The sequence below is a fragment of the Crinia signifera genome, chromosome 12 (genome assembly GCF_055691185.1).
Source record: "Crinia signifera chromosome 12, ASM5569118v1, whole genome shotgun sequence".
Lineage (NCBI taxonomy): Eukaryota > Metazoa > Chordata > Amphibia > Anura > Myobatrachidae > Crinia > Crinia signifera.
Window position 1 is genome coordinate 46,668,956 of NC_139228.1, and position 18,199 is coordinate 46,687,154.

General features: G+C 41.6%; 2 pseudogenes; one reads left to right on the top strand and one right to left on the bottom strand.

The window, feature by feature from the left end:
- Positions 1 to 3,444: 3,444 nt before the first annotated feature.
- Positions 3,445 to 3,564, bottom strand: LOC146050879 (5S ribosomal RNA; annotated as a pseudogene).
- Positions 3,565 to 10,013: 6,449 nt separating this feature from the next.
- Positions 10,014 to 10,133, top strand: LOC146050841 (5S ribosomal RNA; annotated as a pseudogene).
- The last annotated feature ends 8,066 nt before the right edge of the window (positions 10,134 to 18,199 follow it).

Below are 18,199 nucleotides of genomic sequence, written 5' to 3' on the forward strand. Positions count from 1 at the left end.
CACCTAGGCAGCGAGTTTTTGAGGTAGGAGTGATTGTCATATTCTCAACAACAATAGAGATATCAGGTTGGTAAATACTATTTAATGGCAGAAATATAATTAATTCTGTTTTTGAAATATGAAGTTTGAGGTGGCAAGATGACATCCAGGATGAAACATCAGAAAGGCATTCAGAGACACAGCTCAATATAGATGAGGACAGGTCAGGAGAGGATAGGTAGAGCTGAGTATCATCTGCATACAGATGATACTGAAATCCAAAATATCTGATTAGTTTGCCAAGAGATGAGGTATAGATTGAGAAACGCAGAGGAGCTAAAACTGAACCCCGAGGTACTCCAACTTTAAGAGGCAGCGAAGAGAGGGTAGAATCAGAGAAACGAACACTAAAGGAGCGGTTAGATAGGTAGGATGTGAACTATAAGAGGGCTGTGTCTTTAAGACCTAGGGATTGTAGTGTTTGTATGAGAAGTGTGTGGTCAACAGTGTCAAAAGCAGCAGAGAGATCTAGAAGAATTAATAGTGAATTTAGCCTTTAGACTTCGCAGTGACCAGATCATAAGTTGTGCGAGTTAAGAAAGTGTGTGAGGTGAGTGTAGGCAAGTCTTTCAAGTAGTTCGGAGGTGCATGGAAGTTGAGAGTAATAACTGCGTGTTTGAACAATGATATAAAGACACCAGTAGAGAAAGAGAGGTTACAGATTTTAGTTAAGATTGGGATGAGCACAAGAGACAGAGATTTACTTATTTTTGAGGGTATAGGGTCAAGAGGAGAGGTAGTAGAGTGGGAGGAAGAGAAAAGTGCAGATATTTCATTTTAATTTGTGGGATCAAATGAAGTAAATGATTCAGAGGGCTCAGACATGGAATTGAGCAGATCACCAACTGAGTTGGAGGATAACCAAAATAACAGCAGGTAGTTACCCGTGTGGAGGCTGTAAGGTCTGCCCATTCATCAGCAAAAAAACTGAAGTGGTGGACAAGTACAACAATATCATGCCAATTAGAGAATATTTCAACTGCAAGAGTAAGAACTTGATTACTTGCAGCTGCCAGTTGAAATACGTTGGGATGACCTCACGTATGTTAAAGCAAAGAGCCCTAGAACACCTGGGCAATATTACAAATTCTGCCACAGATCAGGCCAAAATGAGACAAATAACAACAGTAGCACAACACTTCTTGCATAAACATTTGGGAAAATCAACTAGTTTTCAGATCTGGGGCCTGGAACAGGTCAAATTGGGCCTGAGAGGAGGAGACCTCAGGCAGGCACTATTAAAAAAGGAAAGCAAGTGGATCTTTCTACTAGTATCAATGATACCAGGAGGTTTGAATGATAACATCAATTATGCAGCTTTTCTGTAAATCATTCTTAACCATCGATACACCAACATCTATATGATCAGCACCACAGTATCGAATCACCCTTAATCTCATAGGCCTTTTCACTTATATTTTATATCTTTTATCACTCAGTTTTTCTTCACTGGTTTTTGTGTTGCGAGCACCCCTTTCCCGTTTGTTCACCATAGGTCAATATTACAGCAATACATACATAGCTTATAAATTTAAGTCATACAACATCCCACCAGCACCACAATAATTAAATATACAACACACGGTTTAAAGCATTAATAATAACAACCACATTCACACTAGACACGGCCACGGCCCCATTGTCTTTGACAGTATAACACACAGTTTCTAGTATATCAGTCCATAAAAGGAACACCATCATCTATGCACAGGCACTATTTATTCACTTCCTCACCAATGGCACTCATAAGGCCAAAACGTGGCATGATCACTGAAAATAACCATGCCTCCTCTACTCAACACACATTTCCTCACAATAATCATTCTACACCCTTTAAGATAGGTAGCATGAAAAAATACAAATAAACAAAAAATAAATAAAAAATAAAAAACAAAAAACAATATATATAATAATGCAGACACTTCATATAGCTGAAATAACAGATAATGGTAATCGCCAGAATACGCGGTAGTAAGATCCACCAAACACATACAAGTTTGTGTATCCCCTCAGCATACAGCACCTCAATAAAACGTGCTAAAACTAGGTCCCATTTGTCCAAAATCCTATAAAGACACTCTCAATCATAACTGGGTAGATTACATTAATCAGCCGACCTCAATATTGATAATTCCAATAGATCAGACGATCTCAGATAATACCCATAATAACTTATATCCCGCAGGTAACATCGCAAAATGAGAGAGCAATATTGATTAATATTGCCAAGTCCTTTATCTGTACAATCATCTAGTGAGAACACATTTGATCCTCTGCAGTTCAACAAAAAAGTAACATCTCAAAAAACCCTTACTGTCATCTTTCCCCATGCAGTCATGAATAGGGGTAGATAATGGAGTAAGGGATACCTAATAGAAAATACAAGATAACAAAATGCAATGGCCAAAACGGTCAGAGATCCATAGGAGAGCATTGCAAAATAATAATAAGCACATAGGATCACTAAAAGGTCAATCAAATACTCTAACCAATAGCTGAATGACAGCAACAGGATAAAAAGTGGGCAAATGCCCATGACAAAGATGGCGGACTGAAGAAGCCAATAGGTGAAATGCGTATCCAGCTCCCAGCAATTGCCAGCTAAACACATCTTGTCCCATGACAGCAGAGGAGACGCGCTAACCGCCACAACCTGACCCGCCACCACGGCCAGTGACAGACACACGGTCACAGTAAGGTAATCACCGCCGCAGCTCATTCAGAGTGTGCGCGCGGTCTCCCGAGCTGTATCCCACACAGCAATCACACACGCTGCTCGAGTGAGCTAATCCTCACAGTACTCAGAGAGTGTGGGGTAGGGTTTGGAGCAGCACTGACGTGGATTGATTGGTTATTAGTTCATTTAGGTGACCAACATACGGACTATATTATTTAAATTTTGATAGTCATTGATTGGTGGTGCGCCCACGATTTCAGTATAACAACTGAGTGTGGGTTTTTGTTTGCTCAAGGGAGGGCAAACGTAAGACAGAAAAAGAGCTTTGTGGGCGCACTCTTGTATTTGTAGATATGGAATTAATTTAAAACTTAACATTTATTTCGATCTTTTAATATAGATTAACCAAGGTTAACAATAATAAGAAAGAGAGTATAAGGAGTTAGAAAAGGGTACCAATAGTATGACAAATAATAAAGATATAATATATAAAATGTTGTGTGATGGCACCTTTCACACTTTACTCTCCATTCAGCGCACTACGTCCTTATCATCATTGACATGTGGACAATGTGATTATGGGCGAAAATGAATGGTTTTAATCACCTACAGGTTCGGATCACCCGTAGGGATATAGATTACCCCAGCAACAGTATGTTGGTATTATCACAGCTTGTATTGCTCATGCAGTGGGCGTTTCCAGTGCAATTATCTTAGGGATACCTCTATTAATACCACATCAGATGTTCTTCAGGGGTCCCCCACAAGAATACTATTCTGGCCCGTCACTGCTTAGCTTCCAAGTTCGGGAAGTGTTTGGGCAGTTCCAGTGAGGTATGGTGGTATTTTCTGAGGTTTTACCTTCCCAAAATAGAAATTGCCTGGTTGACTGCGGATTAGAGCATTGATAGCTGACTGGATACCAAAATTGTGTGGCCACCAAGGGACTTGCAGCTAAATATGTATCTCTTCAAAGATTGCTGCAATAATGACATTACAAAGGGAAAAAAAGAAACATACGGAGGGGAGGGAATGGGGGGAGAGAGATGGGAAGGGAGAGGTGGGGAGGGTAAGTAGTAGCAATTTTTGATAAAAGAGGCAGAATTGCCTAATTAGTATGGATGATATTTAAGTTTAATTATAGCTGCTGATCAAGTCTGCGGAGTTCAGGTAAACAAGGGGTTAACTACCTATGTACCAGATATGACCTGCCTGCTTATTTCTGGTGGTCAATTCCTCTTAGCAAAAAAAGGGGTTTATCCAGTATCCCCAGTTAAATATTACAATGCTGCTGTCCCACAAAGTATTTCAGCTCCGACAAGGGGTTAAATGCCTCAGTGCCAGATATAGCCTGCCTGCTTATTGCTGATGGTCAATTGTAATTCGCTGGATTGGGTTATCCTGTATCCACAGTCAAATGTTACAACACTGCTGCCCCACAAGGTAGCTCAGCTCCGATGCTGGCTACTGCAGGAACTTGCTGACAGTATTCATTTAAACACTGGTTACTATGTATATATGTGTAATAGTTGCAGTTCCTTTAAGTAAACAAAAGTGTCACTCCTCTGCCAGACGCAGATGGAGGACACTGGTACCTGAGACGCCGCCGGGCGTCAGATCATGGAGTCCGGGCAGGTCTGAGGTACGGCTGGTGGGGGTCGCAGTGTGGAAGGTCTCCGTGTGGGTAACGCCGCTGCTGCTGTCGCTGGGATGTCAGTTTAGACACGTGTTTCGCCGGGATCGGCTTCGTCAGTATGCGCCATCTTGGTTGTGGGCAGTTTGCCCTGGCTTTTGTACGTTGTTCGTCCAATCACCATTCTGTTTTTTTGATTGATGCCTCAACTAGCCTATGTAGAGGCACTTGTCACTGATTAGCCTGAAGCTGTGGCTGAGATTAGATGCCGTTTTTCACTGAGTTTAATATAGTCTATTAAGGCTAGTTGGTGACAGTATTAAAGTAGCGTGATAGCCTTTTTTATAGGAATGTGACAACTTGGATTGAATAGAGGTGGGGTTTGAATTACCCGATATGGGGTGTGTGCATTCCCCTGCCATAATAGTTTCTGGGTCATTATTAGGGATTAATTAGTCGATTAGGTACCTGGAGGGTTTATTTGACATGATGCTGTATTGATTCTATATTAAAGAATGAATATCATTAGGGACTATATACAAAAAGGAAAAAGGGACATTTTATAATAACCATGAAGTTATCTTGATAATAGGAATATAAATATAGATTCACTTGAATAGGAAATAGAGTGAAAATTTATTAATTAAAATACAAAAATTAAAAAATTTTAAATTTTTTTTTAAAAATGGTTCTGGAATTGATGAATATCAATGAAGAATTGATAAGAAGGGTTAAGAATTATCTAATGGAGAAATATCTATATATAATAAATGGTGAAATATAAATTGTTGATATGGGAAATGTGAAGCCCTAAATGGCCCAGTGAATAATGAGGGTATTGGGCATAATTGTGAAAGTGACAATGTGATGATAATTTATGGGTGTGGGTCCTGGGTATGGCCATGTGGAAGTGACAAATATTTGTGAAAGGAGGAAAAAAGTGAAACAAAAACCTGACTGGTGTGAAAAGAAAGGAAATATATATATATATATATATATATATTTTTTTTTTTTTTGGTGGTGTGATACCCAGGATGCTGTGGCATGTAAGTGACTGGTGATAATACAATGGTACAGTTACCAGTATAAAGGGTATTAACAGAATACCCGTGGTGCTGATGCTTAGATATCAAGTGAGATGCTAGTAGATTAAAGTGGGGTGACTGGAAGTTGTGGGTGCTCCAACCTCGTGAGGACAGAGATTAACCTTAATAGCGTGCTAAATTATGTGATAGTGGTAAAATTTGCATAGAGCTGAGGATGAACATTAGTATTCAGTTGTACGTTGATAGAGATGGAGCCTTGCTGCATGATTTCACAATTAAGAGTTTTTATCTGCGAAATGCCCCATACTTGATGTCTTCATTGAGGCCATTGGGTGCTAAGGATCCCAAACGGAAAATCCATTTGCCTTCTTTCTGAAGCAGTGTTTGGTTGAGGTCCCCACCTCTGAGGCCCAAATGTATTTGCTCGAGGCCAAATATCTTGAAGCTGGTGGATTTTCCTGCATGTTTCAAATGGAAGTGTCTAGCTACGGTTGTTAATTGCTTCATCTTCTTTATGTCGGCTTGGGCATTCCGAATGTTCCCTAGATGTTCAAGGGCACGTTGTTTTAACATCCGACTCGTCATCCCAATGTATAGGATGTTGCAATCGCATGTGATGCAGTATATCAGGTTCTTGCTTTTGCAATTGAAGTATCCTTTAATATTGATCAATTGTCCATACTTGTCCTTCATCGTTGTTGTTTTTTTGATATGTTGGCAGATTTTGCAACCCCCGCAGGGGAAGCTGCCATCACAAAAACAGAACATCAATTCCTGGCAAACCCAAATCCCCGCACGGCAACCTTTTATTTACTACCGAAGGTCCATAAACATATCACTGAACCACCAGGACGCCCGATAGTGTCGGGAAATGGAGCACTCATTGAAAAAGCTTGCATCTTCCTAGATACACACCTGCGCCAACATGTCACGGCCCTTCCCTCCTACGTACAGGACACAGCTGACGTCCTAAGGAAGTTACATGATGTCTGCCTAGATGAAACTGAGATCCTAGTAAGCCTGGACGTCGAAGCGTTATACACCTGCATAAGACATGACCTGGGCCTGGAAGCTGTCAAATACTTTCTACAAATGGAGGAATATGGAGACTTCCAGGACTTTCTCATACAACTAATGAATTTCGTACTGCACAAAAATTATTTCACGTTTAACAACCGCTTCTACATCCAGGGGAGGGGCACAGCGATGGGGGCGGCCTGTGCCCCCACCTACGCTAACCTCTTCCTTGGATGGTGGGAGCGGGAGTTCGTCTTTCACGAGGATAACCACATCTATGAAGAATGCATAACCGCATGGATGCGGTACATAGATTACATTCTGATGATATGGAAGGGCTCCGAAGCACAGTTACATCAATTCCTGGAACACCTGAACAATAACCAACTCAATTTAAAATTGACATCTGAATACAGTCGCTCCAGTATAACCATCCTTGATCTAAGGATATACAGAGGTGAAAGGAATATGGTGAATACGGAACTCTTTCGAAAAACTACCTCAACCAACAGCCTGCTATACAACTCAAGTGCACACTTTCCACCCACAATTGCTAATATTCCTAAAGGAGAATTTTTAAGGCTCCGTAGAAACTGTTCCAACGAAGAAGTATACCAACTCAATTGTAAAGATCTCAGCGACAGACTGGTGGAGAGGGGATACTCCAAAAGATCCATCAAGAAGGCAAAACGAACGGTGGCTGAGGTAGAGAGATCACAGATCCTCTTCAAAAAAGATGAACCCACAAACAAAAAAGAAGAAACCACAATTCGATTTGTTGGCAATTTTTGTGCTGAATGGCGTGAAATCAAAGATATCATACAGAAACATTGGCCCATCATCCTGAGTGACAATGACCTAGCCATGAAACTGGACAGCAGAGTCAACATGAGCTGGAGAAGAGCACCCAGTCTCAAGGACCAATTGGTGCACAGTCACTTCTCGGGACCGAGAACAAGAAACACCTTCCCGGATGGCAGCTTCCCCTGCGGGGGTTGCAAAATCTGCCAACATATCAAAAAAACAACAACGATGAAGGACAAGTATGGACAATTGATCAATATTAAAGGATACTTCAATTGCAAAAGCAAGAACCTGATATACTGCATCACATGCGATTGCAACATCCTATACGTTGGGATGACGAGTCGGATGTTAAAACAACGTGCCCTTGAACATCTAGGGAACATTCGGAATGCCCAAGCCGACATAAAGAAGATGAAGCAATTAACAACCGTAGCTAGACACTTCCATTTGAAACATGCAGGAAAATCCACCAGCTTCAAGATATTTGGCCTCGAGCAAATACATTTGGGCCTCAGAGGTGGGGACCTCAACCAAACACTGCTTCAGAAAGAAGGCAAATGGATTTTCCGTTTGGGATCCTTAGCACCCAATGGCCTCAATGAAGACATCAAGTATGGGGCATTTCGCAGATAAAAACTCTTAATTGTGAAATCATGCAGCAAGGCTCCATCTCTATCAACGTACAACTGAATATGAATGTTCATCCTCAGCTCTATGCAAATTTTACCACTATCACATAATTTAGCATGCTATTAAGGTTAATCTCTGTCCTCACGAGGTTGGAGCACCCACAACTTACAGTCACCCCACTTTAATCTACTAGCATCTCACTTGATATCTAAGCATCAGCACCACGGGTATTCTGTTAATACCCTTTATACTGGTAACTGTACCATTGTATTATCACCAGTCACTTACATGCCACAGCATCCTGGGTATCACACCACCAAAAAAATATATATACTTTATATATATATATATATATATATATATATATATATATATATATATATATATATATATATATATATTTCCTTTCTTTTCACACCAGTCAGGTTTTTGTTTCACTTTTTTCCTCCTTTCACAAATATTTGTCACTTCCACATGGCCATACCCAGGACCCACACCCATAAATTATCATCACATTGTCACTTTCACAATTATGCCCAATACCCTCATTATTCACTGGGCCATTTAGGGCTTCACATTTCCCATATCAACAATTTATATTTCACCATTTATTATATATAGATATTTCTCCATTAGATAATTCTTAACCCTTCTTATCAATTCTTCATTGATATTCATCAATTCCAGAACCATTTTAAAAAAAAAAAATTAACAATTTTTTATTTTTTTATTTTAATTAATACATTTTCACTCTATTTTCTATTCAAGTGAATCTATATTTATATTCCTATTATCAAGATAACTTCATGGTTATTATAAAATGTCCCTTTTTCCTTTTTGTATATAGTCCCTAATGATATTCATTCTTTAATATAGAATCAATACAGCATCATGTCAAATAAACCCTCCAGGTACCTAATCGACTAATTAATCCCTAATAATGACCCAGAAACTATTATGGCAGGGGAATGCACACACCCCATATTGGGTAATTCAAACCCCACCTCTATTCAATCCAAGTTGTCACATTCCTATAAAAAAGGCTATCACGCTACTTTAATACTGTCACCAACTAGCCTTAATAGACTATATTAAACTCAGTGAAAAACGGCATCTAATCTCAGCCACAGCTTCAGGCTAATCAGTGACAAGTGCCTCTACATAGGCTAGTTGAGGCATCAATCAAAAAAACAGAATGGTGATTGGACGAACAACGTACAAAAGCCAGGGCAAACTGCCCACAACCAAGATGGCGCATACTGACGAAGCCGATCCCGGCGAAACACGTGTCTAAACTGACACCCCAGCGACAGCAGCAGCGGCGTTACCCACACGGAGACCTTCCACACTGCGACCCCCACCAGCCGTACCTCAGACCTGCCCGGACTCCATAATCTGACGCCCGGTGGCGTCTCAGGTACCAGTGTCCTCCATCTGCGTCTGGCAGAGGAGTGACACTTTTGTTTACTTAAAGGAACTGCAACTATTACACATATATACATAGTAACCAGTGTTTAAATGAATACTGTCAGCAAGTTCCTGCAGTAGCCAGCATCGGAGCTGAGCTACCTTGTGGGGCAGCAGTGTTGTAACATTTGACTGTGGATACAGGATAACCCAATCCAGCGAATTACAATTGACCATCAGCAATAAGCAGGCAGGCTATATCTGGCACTGAGGCATTTAACCCCTTGTCGGAGCTGAAATACTTTGTGGGACAGCAGCATTGTAATATTTAACTGGGGATACTGGATAAACCCCTTTTTTTGCTAAGAGGAATTGACCACCAGAAATAAGCAGGCAGGTCATATCTGGTACATAGGTAGTTAACCCCTTGTTTACCTGAACTCCGCAGACTTGATCAGCAGCTATAATTAAACTTAAATATCATCCATACTAATTAGGCAATTCTGCCTCTTTTATCAAAAATTGCTACTACTTACCCTCCCCACCTCTCCCTTCCCATCTCTCTCCCCCCATTCCCTCCCCTCCGTATGTTTCTTTTTTTCCCTTTGTAATGTCATTATTGCAGCAATCTTTGAAGAGATACATATTTAGCTGCAAGTCCCTTGGTGGCCACACAATTTTGGTATCCAGTCAGCTATCAATGCTCTAATCCGCAGTCAACCAGGCAATTTCTATTTTGGGAAGGAAAAACCTCAGAAAATACCACCATACCTCACTGGAACTGCCCAAACACTTCCCGAACTTGGAAGCTAAGCAGTGACGGGCCAGAATAGTATTCTTGTGGGGGACCCCTGAAGAACATCTGGTGTGGTATTAATAGAGGTATCCCTAAGATAATTGCACTGGAAACGCCCACTGCATGAGCAATACAAGCTGTGATAATACCAACATACTGTTGCTGGGGTAATCTATATCCCTACGGGTGATCCGAACCTGTAGGTGATTAAAACCATTCATTTTCGCCCATAATCACATTGTCCACATGTCAATGATGATAAGGACGTAGTGCGCTGAATGGAGAGTAAAGTGTGAAAGGTGCCATCACACAACATTTTATATATTATATCTTTATTATTTGTCATACTATTGGTACCCTTTTCTAACTCCTTATACTCTCTTTCTTATTATTGTTAACCTTGGTTAATCTATATTAAAAGATCGAAATAAATGTTAAGTTTTAAATTAATTCCATATCTACAAATACAAGAGTGCGCCCACAAAGCTCTTTTTCTGTCTTACGTTTGCCCTCCCTTGAGCAAACAAAAACCCACACTCAGTACTCAGAGAGTGCCAGCGGACCTCCCTCCCTATCTGTGCTGCTAGCCTGTGTAGACTATATTTCAGCCAGACAAATCTGCCAGTATACAGCAAATTGGTCAGCAAGGCTTAGCAGCACGTAAGGGGACTCTGCGATTAGGATTGATGTCAATGTTTAAATATTAACCCCTTCCTGACACAGCCAGTTTTTGCCTTCCTGACAAAGCCCTTTTTTTCAAATCTGACATGTATCACTTAAGTGGGGATAACTTTTTTTTGCTTTTACTTATCCCAGTGATTTTGAGATTGTTTTCTCGTGACACATTGTACTTCAAATTAGTCATAAATTTGGGTCGATACAGTCTGTGTTTTTTTGTGAAAAATACCAAAATGTCGTAAAAAAATGGAAAATTTAGCAATTTGCAAAATGTTAAATTTTCTGCTTGTGAGACAAATAATCATACCACTCAAAATAGTTAATAACTAACATAGACCATATGTCTACTTTATGTTTCCATCATTATTTCAACTTCCTTTTAATTTTTTTGGACACTAGGAGGCTTACAATATGAATAGCAAATTCTCAAATTTTCAAGAAAATTTCAAACACTGATTTTTTTAGGGACCAGTTCAGTTCTGATGTGACTTTGAGGGACTTGTATGTGAGACACCCCCATAAATGATGCCATTTCAAAAACTGCACCCCTCACAGTATTCAAAACAGCATTTTGGAAGTTTGTTAACCCTTTAGGTGTTTCACAGGAATTAAAACAAAGTGTAGGTGAAATTTCAAAATTTCATTTTTTTGCAGATTTGCAATTTTAATACATTTTTCTAAGGAACACAGTAGATTTTACTAGAGAAATGTGACTAAAAATTGATTCCCCCAATTCTTTTGTTTTCATAAATATCCTATATGTGGCCCTAGTGTGCACGTTGACCAAACCACAGGCTTCATAATAGAAGGAGCACCTACTTGATTTTGGAGCCTCCTTTTTATGAGATTATTTTTTAGGCACCATGTAGGATTCTAGGCACCATAAGATGCTAAATGTTAGGAACCCCCCCACAAGTGACCCCATTTTGCAAACTACACCCCTCAGGGAATTCATCTAGGGGTATGGTGTACATTTCAAACCCCCAGGGGTTTCACCAATTGTGGTACAACTGGGCAGTGAAAATGAAAAATTAAATTTTTTACACAAAAATGCAGTTCTGGCTCAAAATTTTTCATTTTCACAAGGAATGAAGGAGACAAAGCACCCCAAAATCTGTTCCCCAATTTCTCCCGAGTACGGCAATGCCTCACATGTGACCAAAAAATACCATTTGGGTGCATGGCAGGACTCAGAAGGGAAGGAGTGATTTTTGGATTTTGCAGCTCAGATTCTGGTGGAATGTTGGTGGGTGCTATGTCGCATTAGCAAGACCCCCCAAGCACCAATACAGTGGAACCCCCCCACAAGTGACCCCATTTTGCAAACTACACCCCTCAGGGAATTCATCTAGGGGTATAGTGTACATTTCAAACCCCCAGGGGTTTCACCAATTTTGATACAACTGGGCAGTGAAAATGAAAAATTACATTTTTTTACACAAAAATGCAGTTCTGGCTCAAAATTTTTCATTTTCAGAAGGTATGAAGGAGAAAAAGCACCCCAAAATCTGTGCTCCAATTTCTCCCGAGTACGGCAATGCCTCACATGTGACCAAAAAATACCATTTGGGTGCATGGCAGGACTCAGAAGGGAAGGAGTGATTTTTGGATTTTGCAGCTCAGATTCTGGTGGAATGTTGGTGGGTGCTATGTCGCATTAGCAAGACCCCCCAAGCACCAATACAGTGGAACCCCCCCACAAGTGACCCCATTTTGCAAACTACACCCCTCAGGGAATTCATCTAGGGGTATAGTGTACATTTCAAACCCCCAGGGGTTTCACCAATTTTGATACAACTGGGCTGTGCAAATGAAAAATTACATTTTTTACACAAAAATGCAGTTCTGGCTCAAAAGTTTTCATTTTCATAAGGAATGAAGGAGACAAAGCACCCCAAAATCTGTGCCCCAATTTCTCCCGAGTACGGCAATGCCTCACATGTGACCAAAAAATACCATTTGGGTGCATGGCAGGACTCAGAAGGGAAGGAGTGATTTTTGGATTTTGCAGCTCAGATTCTGGTGGAATGTTGGTGGGTGCTATGTCGCATTAGCAAGACCCCCCAAGCACCAATACAGTGGAACCCCCCCACAAGTGACCCCATTTTGCAAACTACACCCCTCAGGGAATTCATCTAGGGGTATAGTGTACATTTCAAACCCCCAGGGGTTTCACCAATTGTGGTACAACTGGGCAGTGAAAACGAAAAATTAAATTTTTTACACAAAAAATGCAGTTCTGGCTCAAAATTTTTCATTTTCAGAAGGTATGAAGGAGACAAAGCACCCCAAAATCTGTGCCCCAATTTCTCCCGAGTACGGCAATGCCTCACATGTGACCAAAAAATACCATTTGGGTGCATGGCAGGACTCAGAAGGGAAGGAGTGATTTTTGGATTTTGCAGCTCAGATTCTGGTGGAATGTTGGTGGGTGCTATGTCGCATTAGCAAGACCCCCCAAGCACCAATACAGTGGAACCCCCCCACAAGTGACCCCATTTTGCAAACTACACCCCTCAGGGAATTCATCTAGGGGTATAGTGTACATTTCAAACCCCCAGGGGTTTCACCAATTGTGGTACAACTGGGCAGTGAAAATGAAAAATTAAATTTTTTACACAAAAAATGCAGTTCTGGCTCAAAATTTTTCATTTTCACAAGGAATGAAGGAGACAAAGCACCCCAAAATCTGTTCCCCAATTTCTCCCGAGTACGGCAATGCCTCATATGTGACCAAAAAATACCATTTGGGTGCATGGCAGGACTCAGAAGGGAAAGAGTGATTTTTGGATTTTGCAGCTCAGATTCTGGTGGAATGTTGGTGGGTGCTATGTCGCATTAGCAAGACCCCCCAAGCACCAATACAGTGGAACCCCCCCACAAGTGACCCCATTTTGCAAACTACACCCCTCAGGGAATTCATCTAGGGGTATAGTGTACATTTCAAACCCCAAGGGGTTTCACCAATTTTGATACAACTGGGCAGTGAAAATGAAAAATTAAATTTTTTTACACAAAAATGCAGTTCTGGCTCAAAATTTTTCATTTTCAGAAGGTATGAAGGAGAAAAAGCACCCCAAAATCTGTGCCCCAATTTCTCCCGAGTACGGCAATGTCTCACATGTGACCAAAAAATACCATTTGGGTGCATGGCAGGACTCAGAAGGGAAGGAGTGATTTTTGGATTTTGCAGCTCAGATTCTGGTGGAATGTTGGTGGGTGCTATGTCGCATTAGCAAGACCCCCCAAGCACCAATACAGTGGAACCCCCCCACAAGTGACCCCATTTTGCAAACTACACCCCTCAGGGAATTCATCTAGGGGTATAGTGTACATTTCAAACCCCCAGGGGTTTCACCAATTTTGATACAACTGGGCTGTGCAAATGAAAAATTACATTTTTTACACAAAAATGCAGTTCTGGCTCAAAAGTTTTCATTTTCATAAGGAATGAAGGAGACAAAGCACCCCAAAATCTGTGCCCCAATTTCTCCCGAGTACGGCAATGCCTCACATGTGACCAAAAAATACCATTTGGGTGCATGGCAGGACTCAGAAGGGAAGGAGTGATTTTTGGATTTTGCAGCTCAGATTCTGGTGGAATGTTGGTGGGTGCTATGTCGCATTAGCAAGACCCCCCAAGCACCAATACAGTGGAACCCCCCCACAAGTGACCCCATTTTGCAAACTACACCCCTCAGGGAATTCATCTAGGGGTATAGTGTACATTTCAAACCCCCAGGGGTTTCACCAATTGTGGTACAACTGGGCAGTGAAAACGAAAAATTAAATTTTTTACACAAAAAATGCAGTTCTGGCTCAAAATTTTTCATTTTCAGAAGGTATGAAGGAGAAAAAGCACCCCAAAATCTGTGCCCCAATTTCTCCCGAGTACGGCAATGCCTCACATGTGACCAAAAAATACCATTTGGCTGCATGGCAGGACTCAGAAGGGAAGGAGTGATTTTTGGATTTTGCAGCTCAGATTCTGGTGGAATGTTGGTGGGTGCTATGTCGCATTAGCAAGACCCCCCAAGCACCAATACAGTGGAACCCCCCCACAAGTGACCCCATTTTGCAAACTACACCCCTCAGGGAATTCATCTAGGGGTATAGTGTACATTTCAAACCCCCAGGGGTTTCACCAATTTTGATACAACTGGGCAGTGAAAATGAAAAATTACATTTTTTTACACAAAAATGCAGTTCTGGCTCAAAATTTTTCATTTTCAGAAGGTATGAAGGAGAAAAAGCACCCCAAAATCTGTGCCCCAATTTCTCCCGAGTACGGCAATGCCTCACATGTGACCAAAAAATACCATTTGGGTGCATGGCAGGACTCAGAAGGGAAGGAGTGATTTTTGGATTTTGCAGCTCAGATTCTGGTGGAATGTTGGTGGGTGCTATGTCGCATTAGCAAGACCCCCCAAGCACCAATACAGTGGAACCCCCCCACAAGTGACCCCATTTTGCAAACTACACCCCTCAGGGAATTCATCTAGGGGTATAGTGTACATTTCAAACCCCCAGGGGTTTCACCAATTTTGATACAACTGGGCTGTGCAAATGAAAAATTACATTTTTTACACAAAAATGCAGTTCTGGCTCAAAAGTTTTCATTTTCATAAGGAATGAAGGAGACAAAGCACCCCAAAATCTGTGCCCCAATTTCTCCCGAGTACGGCAATGCCTCACATGTGACCAAAAAATACCATTTGGGTGCATGGCAGGACTCAGAAGGGAAGGAGTGATTTTTGGATTTTGCAGCTCAGATTCTGGTGGAATGTTGGTGGGTGCTATGTCGCATTAGCAAGACCCCCCAAGCACCAATACAGTGGAACCCCCCCACAAGTGACCCCATTTTGCAAACTACACCCCTCAGGGAATTCATCTAGGGGTATAGTGTACATTTCAAACCCCCAGGGGTTTCACCAATTGTGGTACAACTGGGCAGTGAAAACGAAAAATTAAATTTTTTACACAAAAAATGCAGTTCTGGCTCAAAATTTTTCATTTTCAGAAGGTATGAAGGAGACAAAGCACCCCAAAATCTGTGCCCCAATTTCTCCCGAGTACGGCAATGCCTCACATGTGACCAAAAAATACCATTTGGGTGCATGGCAGGACTCAGAAGGGAAGGAGTGATTTTTGGATTTTGCAGCTCAGATTCTGGTGGAATGTTGGTGGGTGCTATGTCGCATTAGCAAGACCCCCCAAGCACCAATACAGTGGAACCCCCCCACAAGTGACCCCATTTTGCAAACTACACCCCTCAGGGAATTCATCTAGGGGTATAGTGTACATTTCAAACCCCCAGGGGTTTCACCAATTGTGGTACAACTGGGCAGTGAAAATGAAAAATTAAATTTTTTACACAAAAAATGCAGTTCTGGCTCAAAATTTTTCATTTTCCCAAGGAAGGAAGGAGACAAAGCACCCCAAAATCTGTGCCCCAATTTCTCCCGAGTACGGCAATGCCTCATGTGTGACCAAAAAGTGGCAGGACTCAGAAGGGAAGGAGTGATATTTGGATTTTGCAGCACAGATTCTGGTGGAATGTTGGTGGGTGCTATGTCACATTAGCAAGACCCCCAAAGCACCAATACAGTGGAACCCCCCCACAAGTGACCCCATTTTGCAAACTACACCCCTCAGGGAATTCATCTAGGGGTATAGTGTACATTTCAAACCCCCAGGGGTTTCACCAATTTTGATACAACTGGGCAGTGAAAATGAAAAATTAAAATTTTTTAAACAAAAATGCAGTTCTGGCTCATTTTCAGAAGGTATGAAGGAGAAAAAGCACCCCAAAATCTGTGCCCCAATTTCTCCCGAGTATGGAAATGCCTCATATGTGACCAAAAAATACCAGTTGGGTGCATGGCAGGACTCAGAAGGGAAGGAGTGATTTTTGGATTTTGCAGCTCAGATTCTGGTGGAATGAATTGTGGGTGCTATGTCGCATTAGCAAGACCCCCGAAGCACGGTGAAATGATGAACCTAATAATCCATAGATGTGTGGTATATTTTAAAACACTCCTTTATACATAGGCCGGGTTTGTCGGGGCAAGTTTCACAGTGGAAAATAGTTTCCTTTCTTATTCCCTTTTTATTGCAAACTTTGCACCTTTTTTGTGTCCTGCCCTTTCTTGCAGTGGAGGGGATTTCGTTAGGAAAATGCTGCCCTGGTACAATACGGGGGCCAGTACTAGAAGTACTGGGGCCCTCTGCCTGCTGATTCCCAAATATTAGGCCCTTTATGACTTCCTCTTGAAAGTGCATAAATGTCCCCCTCTGGCTGGTACAACGGAATAGCACGTAAGCGTTATACAGTGCCATCTGGATGATATACACGGCCAGCTTCTTGTACCAGATTTTTGTTTTCCGCAGGGCACTGTACGGCTTCAGTACCTGATCTGAAAGATCCACTCCGCCCATGTACCTATTGTAATCTAGGATACAATTAGGTTTTGAGGTGTGGGTACTGGTACCTCGTACAGGGATGGAGGTGGTACTGTCTCCATGAATTGTTGTCAGTATAAGGACATCCCTCTTGTCCTTATATTTGACCAACAACATATTTTCGGTGCATATTCCCCTGCTTTCACCCCTTCTCATTACTTGGGCAATGTGCGTTTTTGGGAGGCCTCTTTGGTTCTTACGCACAGTACCGCAAGCTGCTGTACCTCTTGAACCAAGGGCCTTAAACAGGGGGATGCTAGTGTAAAAGTTATCCACATAGAGGTGATAACCTTTATCCAGGAAGGGGTGCACTAAATCCCAGACAATTTTTCCACTAACACCTACGAGGGAGGGGGGGCATTCTGGCGGTTCAATTCTTGAATCCTTCCCTTCATATACCCTAAACCTGTGGGTGTACCCTGAGGTGCTTTCACACAGCTTATACATTTTTATGCCATACCTTGCCCTCTTACTGGGAAGGTACTGGTGGAATTTAACCCTTCCTTTAAAATGTATAAGGGACTCGTCAATACAAATACATTTTTCAGGGATGTACATCTCTGCAAATTTGGCACTGAAATGATCAATGACCGGCCTGACTTTGAATAGCCGGTCAAAGGTGGGATCATCTCTGGGTGGGCACAGTGTATTATCGGTGTAATGTAAAAATTTAAGGATTATCTCAAAACGAGTCCGGGTCATGGCCATACGGTAAAGTGGGGTGCTGTACAGAACATCTGTACTCCAATATTGCCTAATTTCTGGCTTTTTTACTATGCCCATATGAAACACCAGACCCCAAAACATCATCATCTCTACTGCATCTACAGGGGTCCACCTAGCAAATGATGACGTGGGGTTTTGAGCAATAAACTGCTGGGCATATAAATTAGTTTGGTCCACCATTAAATTTATAAAATCATCAGATAAAGTCAATTTCTCTGAGACCTGTGGAATCAAATTGGATTCCTGGGATGGCCAAAAACTCAGGAACCTGGGGCTCAAAA